General features: G+C 49.4%; 1 pseudogene; it reads left to right on the top strand.

The window, feature by feature from the left end:
- The window catches only part of LOC119951476, a 93,994-nt pseudogene that overhangs the window by 45,492 nt on the left and 34,811 nt on the right, over window positions 1–13,691 (top strand).

Genomic DNA, 13,691 nt, shown 5'->3' with positions numbered 1-13,691 from the left:
AATAGCACCTTGCCCCAGAGAAACAGGAGCCAGTCACTGAGGATGGAGAGCTGGCCGCCCAACAGGCCGAAGAGGAGGTGGGAAGGAGGCGCCGCACCAGGCCTTGTGTGTACCGAAAGTGCCTGTCATTCGAGGGCCTGCCGGACCAGGCATGCCATCGAAGGTTCTGGCTGAGCCGGGGGACAGGATGGCATTATCGGCTTGATTATGGCACACGTGTAACCGCAGGGGTATGGGGGAAGGACACCCGCCGCCGCGGTGGCTGTCTCGGTGATGGTCGCCCTGAACATTTACTCCATGGGATCCTTCCAAGCGCCAAGTTGGGACTTGTGCAGGATCTCACAGATGCATCCAAATCATCACGGAGACCCTATTTGCCCGGTGGGTACAATTATCAACTGCACAAGAAGAGGAGCCTGAGACGCTGTAGTCTTCCAGTACCTCCCCTGTGGGAGTCACCGGCACCGACCCCATCACCTCCTCTTACTCTGGGTGCCCGATAGTCCCCGGTCTACTCCTTGAGATGGAGGATCTCCAGGGGCTCCCATGCCAACAGGTTCCAGTCCAGGAGGCCTGCTCTCGGCTCACTAGGGTCCCCATGCTCTCGGCATGGAGCACAATGACTGTGCCACCTCCCTCAGGGACTGGCTCAGGTCAGTTAGCGCCCGAGCAATGCTATCGAGTCCCTCAGCAATGACCCATTGTGACTGGACCACGCTCTGGAGCACCGCTCTACTGTCTAAGTGGCCCTGGTGCATGGCTGCCTGCGAAAGGGCTGCCCGGTCATGTGCCTCGGCCGCTATCTGGACATATTTTCCCAGGCCTTGGACATCCTGACCCATGGCCGATACCTTTGCCCTCAAGGACACCACCTGTGCGGTGTTGGCTGGGTGGCAGGCATGGTCGGAACTGCCTCCTGCCCCGATGGGCAATTGGACTCCTCCAACTGCACTTGCAGGTGCTGGATGGATGCTGAAAGCCCCTCATATGGTCCCTCGCTCTGTGACTGCATCTCCATTATGGATGGGACTCATTTCCAGAAGCCTGATACCCGGCAGCTAGACCCCGGGCTGGGCCGGCCTCTGACCATCGGGGTTCCTACCTCCACCTGATGTACCACTGCACGTGTGTGGTTCACACCAGATAGTGCCCCAGAAGCCTCTTCACTAAAGTACCCAACTGAGGTGAGTATCTCTGGGATGGTGGAGGGTGTTGGAAACAGCAGTGACAGAAAGTCGGTGTCATTCCCAAGCTGGTGCTCCGGGGTTCTTCAGGCTGGTGTTTGGGGGCTCTATTCAGTTACCATGGCCACCCCATCGCTGGAATCTGCTTGGGGTTGGGGCTGGGGGCAGGAGACACCAGAAAGGCTTTCCTGATCGTCAGGAGATCCTGCAATACAGAAGATGAATGGTGGTGGGTGGTGTGGGGTGGGGTAGTGTCGTGGGGGAGATGGGATGGTGTGTGGGTGCTGCGGGATGTAAGGGTGGGAGTTTGGGGCAGGTGAGGTGGTGTGAGAGTGCTGCAGGCTGTGGGGTGGTGGTCTGGGGGAAGTTTCGGGTTGTGGGGGTGCTATGAGGGAGGTATGGGGGTGTGTGGGTGTCGCACCACATGTGCCACACACAGGGAAGCCCCAACACAGTGGGGATCACTTGGTTGCCTGATGCCTTGGTGACTGCCCTCTCTCCAGGCCAACATACCAGGTCCAGTGCCCGCCGTTCCCCTACGATCTGGGGCCACATGTCCGCCGCTCCCCCTCCGGTCTTCTCCCTCTCTCTCTGGTTGCGCGTCGCCTTCTCTTGGGGGATGGGGGAGGGAGACAGAAAGCATGCAGTGTTAGGCAGTCGGATGTGTGCAGCAGACAGGGTGGACAGCTGGTGGGCGGTATGGGTACTGGCATGTGGTGCGCGCGCACTGCCGGCGGGTGGAGTTCAGTTACCCTCCCTGTGTAAGGGTTGGGCGGGAGGACTGGTGTTAGGGGTGTGTACGATGGGGGGAGTTGGTGCCAGGCGCACTGTGTTGCCTGCTCACCCTGGCTGCCCTGATGAGGTTGTGCAACTTCTTCCAGCACTGCTGTCCGGTACTGGCAATGGGGCCCATGGCACTCACGATCACTGCCACATGCGCCCAGGCCCTGTTCATGACAGTGGGTGGCAGCCTCCTTCCGACCCCGGGGAACAGGGTGGCCCGCCTCTTCTCCATGACGTCCAGCAGGATCTCCAGCTCTGTATCCTCCAACCCGGGTGCCACTCTTCATACTGCCATCTTGTCAGCTGGAATGAGTGCCTGTGGGGAGTGAAGTGCTAAATATACGGCTGCATTTGTCAGCCTATTCAATGGTAATCCCGATCCCGGTGAATCGAGCACCGGTCTTCATTGAAATCAGTCAAGTTCCACGTGGCATTGGTGAAAGCCTATTAACGGTTCATGACTTGCTCCTTGACCGGCACCAATTTTGTTATTGTAGAAATCCACCGATACTGTCCCAGCATCAACACTTAGGGCGTGATTCTCCGCACCCCATGCCGGGGGGGGGGGAGAATCGTGGGAGGGCTGGGCAAATCACGACACGCCGCCCTGGCACCCCCCGTGATTCTCCCACACCCCCCAAAATGGCGTGTCGCGTTTTGCGACAGGCCGCTCGAAGAATCGCCGCTCGCCGTTTCTCATGGCGAGCGCCGATTCTCCGGCCCGGGTGGGCCGAGCGGCCTGCCGAACCCGACCGGTTCACGCCGGCGCCAACCACACCTGGTCGCTGCCGGCGTGAACAACGCACGACCGGTGCGTGTGGGGCCTGTGGGGGGTGGAGGGAGGATCGAGCACCACGGGCGTGCTCATGAGATGTCTGGCCCGCGATCGGTGCCCACCGATCGTCGGGCCGGCGTCTCTAAAAGACGCACTCTTTTCCCTCCGCCGCCCTGCAAGATCAAGCCGCCATGTCTTGCGGGGCAGCAGAGGGTAAGACGGCAACCGCACATGCGCAGCTGACGTCACTTAGGCGCTGCCGGCCGCGTCATTCTCGGTGCGCCGCTTTGACGCAAGGGTCAAGGCCCGGCGCTCGAAATTCACGCCCCGCCCGTCCTAGCCCCCCCAGGGGGGAGAATAGGGGGCGAGGAGCGGCCTCCGACGCCGGAGTGAAACACTCCGGGTTTCACTCCGGCGTCGGCTGTTTGTTTCCCTTTGGGAGAATCGCGGCCTTAGTCTCTGAACCTGACAATCCCGCCAATTATTTTTAAAATGGCCTGTTCACTCCCACTCAGTTGCTCAGATCAGACCATGAGTGATGTGTACATACTGCAATGATGTGGCCTGACCCAGCTGTAACCTACCTTATGTAATAAACAGGATTGGACTGATTCAGTCAAAGTGTACCAGTGATCCTGATTATATCACAAGAAATGGCAGCTTCATTCCCAGTGAAATGGAATTCTAAAACACATTCCCCATTTTCCAGATCCACTCTGCAATCTCACTCTGGATCACGGATATTCTGAAATTGTGAATACAACATGGCTGCGTGTAAACAATGAAACTTGTCCAAATGGATCAGAAATCTACGTTCCTCACCAGGGTCCAAGTGAGCAATACTGGGAGTAAGTAAATGACTACAGAAAGCTGCACCTAGAACCTGCACAGCTGTACCAGTAGCTTCCTCTTGGGACAGTTCATTGGGTGAATGTCCTGTTTAATGAATAAAAAGCTGTTTGATTTAGATAGAGGTGCTTTTAACATCAAACACTTGTCACAAAATAACATCGCAACAGGGACTCTTTCATTAGGTTTTTTTATTTTTCCAATTAAGTGGCAAATTAGCGTGGCCAATTCACCTGACCTGCACATCTTTGTGTTGTGGGGGTGAGACCCATGCAGACACGGGGAGAATGAGCAAACTCCACACAGACAGTGACCCGGGGCTGGGATCGAACCCGGGTCCAGAGAAGCGTTAACCACTGCGCTACCATGCCACATGACCTGTCATTAGTTAACATCTCCCTGGTTTCTCACACTGCAGGTTTAACTGTATTTACACAATGAAATCTATGGGCAGCGCAGTAGCAAAAGTGGATAGCACTGTGTCTTCACAGCGCCAGGGTCCCAGGTTCGATTCCCCGCTGGGTCACTGTCTGTGCGGAGTCTGCACGTTCCCCCCGTGTCTGCCTGGGTTTCCTCGTGGTGCTCCGGTTTCGTCCCGCAGTCCAAAAACGTGCAGGTTAGGCGGATTGGCCGTGATAAATTGCCCTTAGTGACCAAAAACGTTAGGAGGGGTTATTGGGTTACGGGGATAGCGTGGAAGTGAGGGCTTAAGTGGGTCGGTGCAGACTCGATGGGCCGAATGGCTTCCTTCTGCACTGTATGTTCTATGTATTTTCTATGTTCTATACTTCCGTGCAGGAGCACGATAGCACAGTGGTTAGCACAGTTGCTTCACAGTGCCATGGTCCCAGGTTCGATTCCCCGCTGGGTCACTGTCTGTGTGGAGTTTGCACGTTTTCCCCGTGTCTGCGTGGGTTTCCTCCGGGTGCTCCGGTTTCCTCCCACAGTCCAAAGATGTGCAGGTTAGGTGGATTGGCCATGCTAAATTGTCCTTTAGTGTCCAAAAAATGTTAGGTGGTGTTACTGGGTTACGGGGATAGGGTGGAGGTGTGGGCTTAAGTGGGGTGCTCTTTCCAAGGGCCGGTGCAAACACGATGGGCCGAATGGCCTCCTTCTGCACTGTTACTTCTATGATTCTATGAAAGCAACCTTGTTTTATTTTGTTCATCAAAAGAGGTATTCACCATAAGAATTCTAAACATTGAATGGTTCCGATTATCAGTGACTGAGGTCCCCTTTCTCTGTGTGTTTCATTGAATCCAGTGTTGTGTTTAACCCATAAACCTGGGAACTGAATTGGGGGAAACTGTCTGGAAGCAGGGACCATGCTTAACAATATGAGGGAGCTGAATTCATTGGGAGACACAGACTAGCACAGGTAGCTTTAACAGTGCAATGTAAGACAGTCAGTGAAGCACTGCCAGAAACTCCTTCAAATTCAATCAGCTCTCCAGGGAATCTCATTGGCACTCACTGCTTAAACAAAGCTTGCAAATTAAAAATATCAGTCAAAATAGAGTGCGCGAAATCAGAAAGGACATCAAATTTCATTTAAATATTCATTATTAATTCACTTTCAGAAAACCAAAATTTTAATTGGATATTGTCCAAATCCATTTGATTAAATTATTTTAAGTATTGTACCTACTGAAAAGACCACAAGACCATTAGCAACAGGAGCAGTATTAGGCCATTTGGCCCATCGAGTCTCCTCCACCATTCACTTATGGCTAATATATTTTGCATCCCCATTCTCCTGCCTTCTCCCATAACCCCTGATCCCCTTATTAATCAAGAACCTATATGTCTCTGTCTCAAAGACACTCAGTGACTTGGCCTCCACAACCTTATGTGACACCACCCTCTGGCTGAAGAAATTCCTCCCTTAAAGGACCATCCCTTCAGTCTGTGGTGTATCCTTCCTTGCGATCGTTTCTCCTCCAAGTGGAAACATCCTCTCCACGATCACCATTTCTATGTCTTGTGATGACATGCATAAAGCAATTCTGTACATCATATTATATATGACCTCTGACCACCAGGTGAGAGTGTAAATCCACCACGTGACTGGGGCGTTGGGAGTAAGTCATGTTGGAGGATAGATGTATTTTGCAGTAGCTCTATAATACTTAGTTAGTGTTAGTAGTTTGCTATTTTATTTATTCTAGTTATCTTTATCACACAGTTGTTTCATAATAAATTATTTAAACTAGCTGTTCTGTAGTTCATCATTCATATCAGCTGTATCTACAGAACATGACAGATCTCTGTGTAATGAACAATGTCCTTACATTTACTGTTGTTGTTTTACTTAGTAAAGTGGTTTTACGCCGTACCAGTTCAGTGGATGAGACTGGGGAGATAGTCTGGTATTTAGCCCTCTGTCTGCTTCTGGCCTGGCTGATTGTTGGGGCAGTGTTATCGAAAGGAATCAAATCTTCAGGAAAGGTAAAATAATTGGTGATGGATAGAGTTAAAACTAGTGACAAAGTACAGATTTCAGCAACAATAAAATGAGAATTTCTGAATAATTTGTGAAGGGGGCTGCTTTATCTCACAGATGATGTTAACAGTGACTCTTTAGGGAATGGGAGATCCATAATTCATCAACACTTCAGGCCTGAGTGAGATCTGAAAATCTTTCTCCTGTGGGAAAGAACAGCACCAATTCCATCAAACCCCTGAAATGCGCTCCTCATTCCAAGGATTTCACTCACTGATTCAGGGTTCCCAATTGATTACTCAGTGATTAAGCAGATGAGGGTCATGGGTTTATTTGAGTGAAATGAGATTTCTCTGGACAATGAGAACGACAAAGAACACTGAAGAGTAATTGTGAGGAATTAAATATTCTTATCATATTCCATGTTTTATGATTTCCTGTAAGTGCATTACTTTCATGAATATCGATGTGAATAACTTGGCATAATATTGCCAAATTCAGTTACGATATGCAGCTCAGAGTTCAAATGTTGTCCACAAAAGCACAGAACTTTGTACAATGCGATTCCATCACGGACACAAAGGACACACCTCCACACACACACAAATACACAGACACTCACAGACACACCGCACCCTGCACCACACTCATCACACAAACAAATACACAGACACTCACAGACACACCGCACCCTGCACCACATACACCACACACACACACAAATACACAGACACACCACACCCACCCCACACACACAAATACACAGACACTCACAGACACACCGCACCCTGCACCACACCCATCACACACACACACAAATACACAGACACTCACAGACACACCGCACCCTGCACCACACCCATCACACACACACACAAATACACAGACACTCACAGACACACCGCACCCTGCACCACATGCACCACACACACACAAATACAGACACCCCCCCCACACACACACACACACAAATACACAGGCACTCACAGACACACCGCACCCTGCACCACACCAACCACACACACTCATAAATACATAGACACTCACAGACACACTGCACCCTGCACCAAACCCATCACACACACAGACACACACACACGCAAATACACAGACACTCACAGACACACCGCACCCTGCACCACACCAACGACACATGTACACAAACACATAAATGCATAGACACTCACAGACACACCGCACCCACCACACACACACAAATACACAGACACGAATGCAGATACTCACAGAAACACCGCACCCACCACACACACACACATACAAATACACAGACACGCACAGATACACCGCACCCTGCACCACATCCACCACACACACACCACACACACACACAAATAAGGGGGCCAAAACTGTGCACAGTACCCCCGATGTAGTCTGACAAAAGCCTGTACAACTCCAGCAACATTTCACGATTCTTATACTCAATTCCCCTTATAATAAACACCAACGTTCCATTTGCCATCATAATCATTTGCTGTATACCAACACGACCTACAGATTAACTTTGGTCTTTCTGTATCGTACAATTTTGCAGTTGGTCTTGTTCACATTGTTCCACATTGCACTCCAATTGCCAAATTTCTGCTCATTCACTTATCCTATCCATCGGGTCCCTTCATCCAAGTCATTGTTATTGATTATAAGTAAGGAGGCCAAAACTTTCCTTGGCTTGCCACCTTGCCATGATGGAGAGGCTTGAACTTTTCATTGATTCCAAGAACAATGCCATCAGGAGTGTTGAGCTCCTCACAGGGTCACCCATGACGGTAAGGTCAGAGGAGAGGAACCAGACAAAGTGCAATCCAAGACAAGTCCTCAATGGCGGATCAGATGGAAGATCTTCATATGGTATCAATGGCGGTAATGCCGGGTGAAGGCTGCAGCAGTTGGGAGATACTCAGTCATCGCCTCTGGAATTGGGCCTAGCCTCTGTCAAGGACCATTTGTTTGCTGATGTACAATGGCGTACCCATGGTAAAATACGTCCCGCTCCAGGCGTCTACCGAGAGGAAACCAGCACATTCCCACACAGTCAAGCCCTGCGGTGATCGGCGAGAGGTGAAAGGGTCAGGACCGTGAGATCTGGAAGTCCCTAGCTTTGGACTAGCATGTAGGCGGTGGGGTTTGATTCAGTTGTCTTGCCCTTGGAATAGGAACAGTAGAGCGTTTTGACAGTCCTCTTCAGCACTGGGCAGCCCTCTTCAGGATCCACTCTCCTCACCCCACATGGGAAAGGGGCGAAATAAAGTGCCATAAAAATAGTCTATTCCGTCCCCAACCTGGCTGGAAGCCCACATCCAGCAGCTCATCTACCTGCCGTCAGGATATCGAATTGATGTTAAACTAATTTTTGAAACTTGGAATGTAACGCCTGTCCCAATTCGGACCAGTTTTTCAGTGTTGATTCTATGAAATCCAGCTGATGGGCCTCCACCTAGCAGTGGGGGAGCACCTCATGGAGAGATCAATTGGGTCACGCCCAAGGGTCTCGTGAGGGTAATTACAGAAATAAGTGAAAACCTAACTGTTGCACGTGAGACACAACTTCAGAACATTCCAACTACACCACAACATCCCCATGTTGTTATTATTCCTCCACTTGTTTCTGCTTCATTCTCTAATTTAATGACAAGCCGATCATTCAGTTGGATTCAATGCTGTAAATGTTGTACCAGTAATACAGGAAACTCTAACAAGCTCCTCTCCCTGGTCAGGTGGTTTATTTCACTGCGACGTTCCCTTATGTGGTCCTGACCATACTCCTGATCCGAGGTCTTACCGTGGAGGGAGCCTATAAAGGAATTGAATTCTACATTGGAAGCCAGTCGGACTTCTACAAACTGGCTGATGCCGAGGTAAATATAACAACATAATTGATTAAGTGTCAAATTGTAATTGTTCTGTTGAATTGTTTAATGCTCCCCTTTTTTAGTCTGTTCGAGATAGTCAGTTTCCAATCTGAGGGTTGCTTTTGGGGTCTTGTTCAAATGTAGGAAAACAAACTTAAGATTTTGCCTCAAGTTTCAATTGTGATGACTTTGAATTTGTTAATTTATGGCTTTTACCATCTTGATGTTAACAGGAGGAAAGTGATGGTGGGGTCTATTGAGAGGAGAGTTACAGAATTATAGATTCCCTGCATTGCAGAAGGAGACCAGTGAGCCCATTGAGTCTGCACCAATGCTCCGAAAGAGCACTCTACCCAAGCCCACACCCATGGATAATCCACCTAACCTCCACACCTCTGGACTGTGGGAGGAAACCGGAGCTGCCGGAGGAAACCCACACAAACATAGGGAGAATGTGCAAACACCACACAGAGAGTCACTCAAGGCTGCAATTGAACCCAGGTCCCTGGCACTGTGAGGCAGCAGTGATCGGGCGACTCTGTAGCAAAGTGGTTAGCACTGTTGCTTCACAGCGCCAGGGACCCATGTTCGATTCCCGACTTGGGTCCCTGACTATGCAGAGTCTGCACGTTCTCCCTGTGTCTGCGTGGGTTTCTTCCGGGTGCTCCGATTTCCTCCCACAAGTCCTGAAATACGTGCTGTTCGGTAATTTGGGCATTCTGAATTCTCCCTCTGTGTACCCAAACAGGCGTCTGAATATGGCGACTCGGGGCTTTTCACAGGAACTTCATTGCAGTGTTAATGTAAGCCTACTTGTGACAACAAAGATTATTATTGTTATATTATAACCACTGTGCCACCATGCTGCTCTGGGTGGGTTGGAACTGAATGAGACAGAGTGACAGGGAATGTGGTGCAATGGAACTTCTTGATGCTTCCACCTTACTGAAACCTTGGAGCACATTCAGTAGGTTTTCAGTTGAAATTTCGTATTAATCTATGGGATGAATATTGACCCAAAATTGTCTGTAGCAGAGGAAAGAGAGTTGCCTTTTCTGGATTAGGCTGCATTTATCTGTCTAATGGTGCGGTACGTAGCTGGAAGTGGGAGATGGAAAAGACACAGCATCGTCAACATCTGCGATCTGATTGAACATAAAAAGCAACTAAATATCTCATTCACCAATCAGATTGTAGCATTGTGAAATTAACAGAACAATGAGAGGAAGTTAGAGTGGGTGAATTCAATGTCAAATCAGGAAGGAGAAATGAAGTGGGGAAGAGAAAGAATGGGTTGTGAGAGAGTGAAAAGTGACAGAAAGAAAAAGTTAGAAGTTATCAACTTTAATTTTTATCTAAATCACCAGCACAATTATAACCGGACGCCACACTGAAAAAAGTTAATTTTCAGTGCCAGAGAAGTTGATACTGACAGTAATTAACACCTAGCACGTCGTCAAAAAGTTGCCTAAATTTCATAGAATTCCTGCAGTGCAGAAGGAGTTCATTCGGCCCAGCGAGCCTACACCCAGTCTCCGAAAGAGCACCGTACCCATCTCTAATTCTCTGTCCACCCTGCCGTATCCCTGTAACACTAAGGGGAAGTTTAGCATGGCCAATCCACCTAACCCGCGCATCTTTGCACCCGGAATAAGTCCACGCAGACACGGAGAAAGCATGCAGATTCCAAGCAGACGGTCACCCAAAGCCGGAAGTGAACCCGCGCCCCTGGCTGTGAGACAGCAGTGCTAGCCACTGTGCCACCTTACCACCATTTGAAAAGACTTGAAGGGAATTTCTGTGGCAAGTTTAGTTTGCATCTACACTGTAGGCCCAGGAATGTCACTCGACTGAATGTCTGTTGACGGTGAGGCAAACTGAGAGATACCAGGCGGGATTCTCCGAAATGGAGGCAGAGAGCCCATGCTGTCGTGAACGCCATCGCGTTTCACGACGGCACAAAATGGGCGTGGGCACGACAGATTCTGGCCCCCACAGAGGGCCAGCATGGTGCTGGAGCAGTTCACACAGCTCCAGCCTCCCTTCCCGGTGCCAACCCAGGCATGCGCGGGGGACTTCCTCAACGTGCCGGCCCCGACGCAACATGGCACGGGGGTTCAGGGGCCGACCGTGTAACAAACTAGGGCCGGGGCTGGAGAGGCCGGCCCACCTATTGGTGGGCCCCGATCGCAGGCCAGACCCCATCGGAGGCCCCACCCCCCCCCCCGGTGAAGGGGCCCCCCTCTCTCCCCCACAGGCCACCCCCCGACCCTGCGTGCAGAGTTCCTGCCGGCTGCGAGCAGGTTTGGACGGCGCCGGCGAGACTCTGACTTTTCCATGCGGCTGCTCTACCATCAGGGCTGGAGAACCGGCGGCCCGGCTGCAGACAGCGGCCTGCGACCGGCGCCGCGCCAAAAGCGCCAGCGCAAATGGCGCCGATTCTCCGCACCTCGGAGAATCGCATGCCAGCGGCGTGGCACGGTTGTGGCGATTCTTCGGCCCACGCAGGGTTCGTAGAATTCCGTCCACCATTTTCATGAAGCTGATGGTGGGGCTTTGCAACCAGAGAGCAACTTTTGGACTTTTGAGTTTAATCCAAAATTGTTGTGGCATTTGCACATAAATAATTGCCGAACAATACTTGCGTCACCATTATTCTGGCAGAATTCGGATTTTGATTTCAATTTTAATAATTTAACCTCTTTTTATCGGTACCAAACTAACGTCGCTCAGTGCGGCTCTGCAGTTGACACTGAAAGTTATGCCAGGGTATTTATTGAGATTGGGACCATTAATTTGGGACTATTTATGTTACAATTCAAATAAAATAAAAGAATGACGACTGGGTTACAGTGTACTCACGGCAAGTAAGGAATTAAGCCACTGACTAGCAGGCATAGATAGTGGGAGGACACATCAGACCCTCGGAGATAATTTGGTCTCAAGAAATAGACAGAGAAGGAAAATGAGGCCCCTACTTTTTAAGAGGAGATACTATTGACCAGAGGAGCTTTTCAAGTCTGTCTGCCAATCACACCACCCTTATGGTGCTCATGGTTAATATTATTTTATCTGTTGTTATGAGCCAGGGTTTAGAAAACTCCAAAGTATATTATGGAGTTCACCTGACCTACAATTGTTTATTGATTTTGGCTACGATGAGCACAACAGCCTGCCTTTCAGGTGTTATTCAAGAGTTCTTCGGCACTTTTAATTTAAAAAAAAGCTTTATCCCATGAATTTAGATAACATTTGTATACACACACAGGAACAATTTTAATCAACTACAACCATAAAGATCCCAGTTACAGTAAAGGATTTATGTATAACCCTTAATGAATTCCCACTTAACTGTTCCAATTCAATAACAAAATCCAAGTAAAACTAGAAATCCCTTTTCAAAGGCGAGGCCCAGCACACGGCACTCTCACTGTTAGAAGACTTGTTATTGATACTTTGTTCCCCTTTTCAAACAGCAAGTGTGAATTCCTTTTAAGTTACCAAGCAGTCTTTAATTTACCAAGCAGTCTTTAATTTACCAAGCAGTCCGGAAACAGCTTTTAAAATAAAGCTACCGAGACACTTCTTTTAACCTGTTCAGTTCAAACCAGTCCAAACTCAAAGCGAAAGTAAAACCTCATCGAGCCACAGCCCAGCCCCACCCACACAATGACATCACTGAAGACATGTGATAAGACAAAAACTTTTCTTCAAGGGACACTCCCATGATATTGTTGAACAACTTTATGTTTATTTTCCACCACTAACTAATTCTACTTTCTATTCCCCAGGTCTGGAAAGATGCTGCAACGCAAATTTTATTTTCTATCTCCGTGGGTTGGGGCAGTTTAATCACACTGTCATCCTACAACAAATTCCACAACAACTGCTTCACTGACACCATCATTGTCTGTGTTATTAGTTGTGCCACAAGCGTGTTTGCTGGATTTGCCATCTTCTCCATCCTTGGACACATGGCTCATGTACAAGACAAGCCCGTTCCAGAGGTTGTACAGTCAGGTAACCAGTACTGGAAAAACTATTAACCAGGGTCACAAAGCTTTAACCATCTTTCCGGAATTAATCTATTCCCCACCGAACTTCCCCCAATCTACCCACCCCATCGCCAGACTAAACCCATACATCATCCATCCACCCTCCCCACACCTATTACCACTCGTCAAATACACCACCCACAGCAACACCACCCTCAAATACCCTCCACATCCCTGGACTCCACATCCCTGATCCACACCTCTGAACACCCTCTTACCATTCAACTACAACCCCCCCCAACTACCCACCTCACCCCACAACTTTACCCCCTCAGTTGCAGCTCCCTCCCCGACTGCCCTGCCCACGCCCTGACTGCACCCCCCAACTACACCCTCTAATAGCTTCATTTCCAGTTCAGTAGCCATGAGAGAATGGTAATCTCATTGTCACTAACACGCCACAGAAGTTACTGCCCATCGATAAAACTGTATTCAAAGCAGTTGGTTGCAAGAAATAAATAGGGATTGACCCTACTGTTTAAGGGAGATACTATTGACCGTAGGCACTGTTCCCAATCAGTTCGCCAGTCACACCACCCTGATGGTTCTCATGGTTAATGTCATTTTATCTGTTGAACACGTTTATGTTTACATCCCGCCACTAATTCCCATTTCTATTCCTCCCCCCCCCCTCCCCCCTCCCTCCCCCCTCCCCCCTTGAGAGGCAGTGGCATAGTGGTATTATTGCTGGACTAGTAATCCAGAGACTCAGTTTAATGCTCCGGGGACCTGGGT

This window comes from Scyliorhinus canicula, chromosome 17, assembly GCF_902713615.1.
Source record: "Scyliorhinus canicula chromosome 17, sScyCan1.1, whole genome shotgun sequence".
Lineage (NCBI taxonomy): Eukaryota > Metazoa > Chordata > Chondrichthyes > Carcharhiniformes > Scyliorhinidae > Scyliorhinus > Scyliorhinus canicula.
Note: the sequence above shows the minus strand (reverse complement) of the source record. Positions and strands in the feature narration are given on the sequence as shown.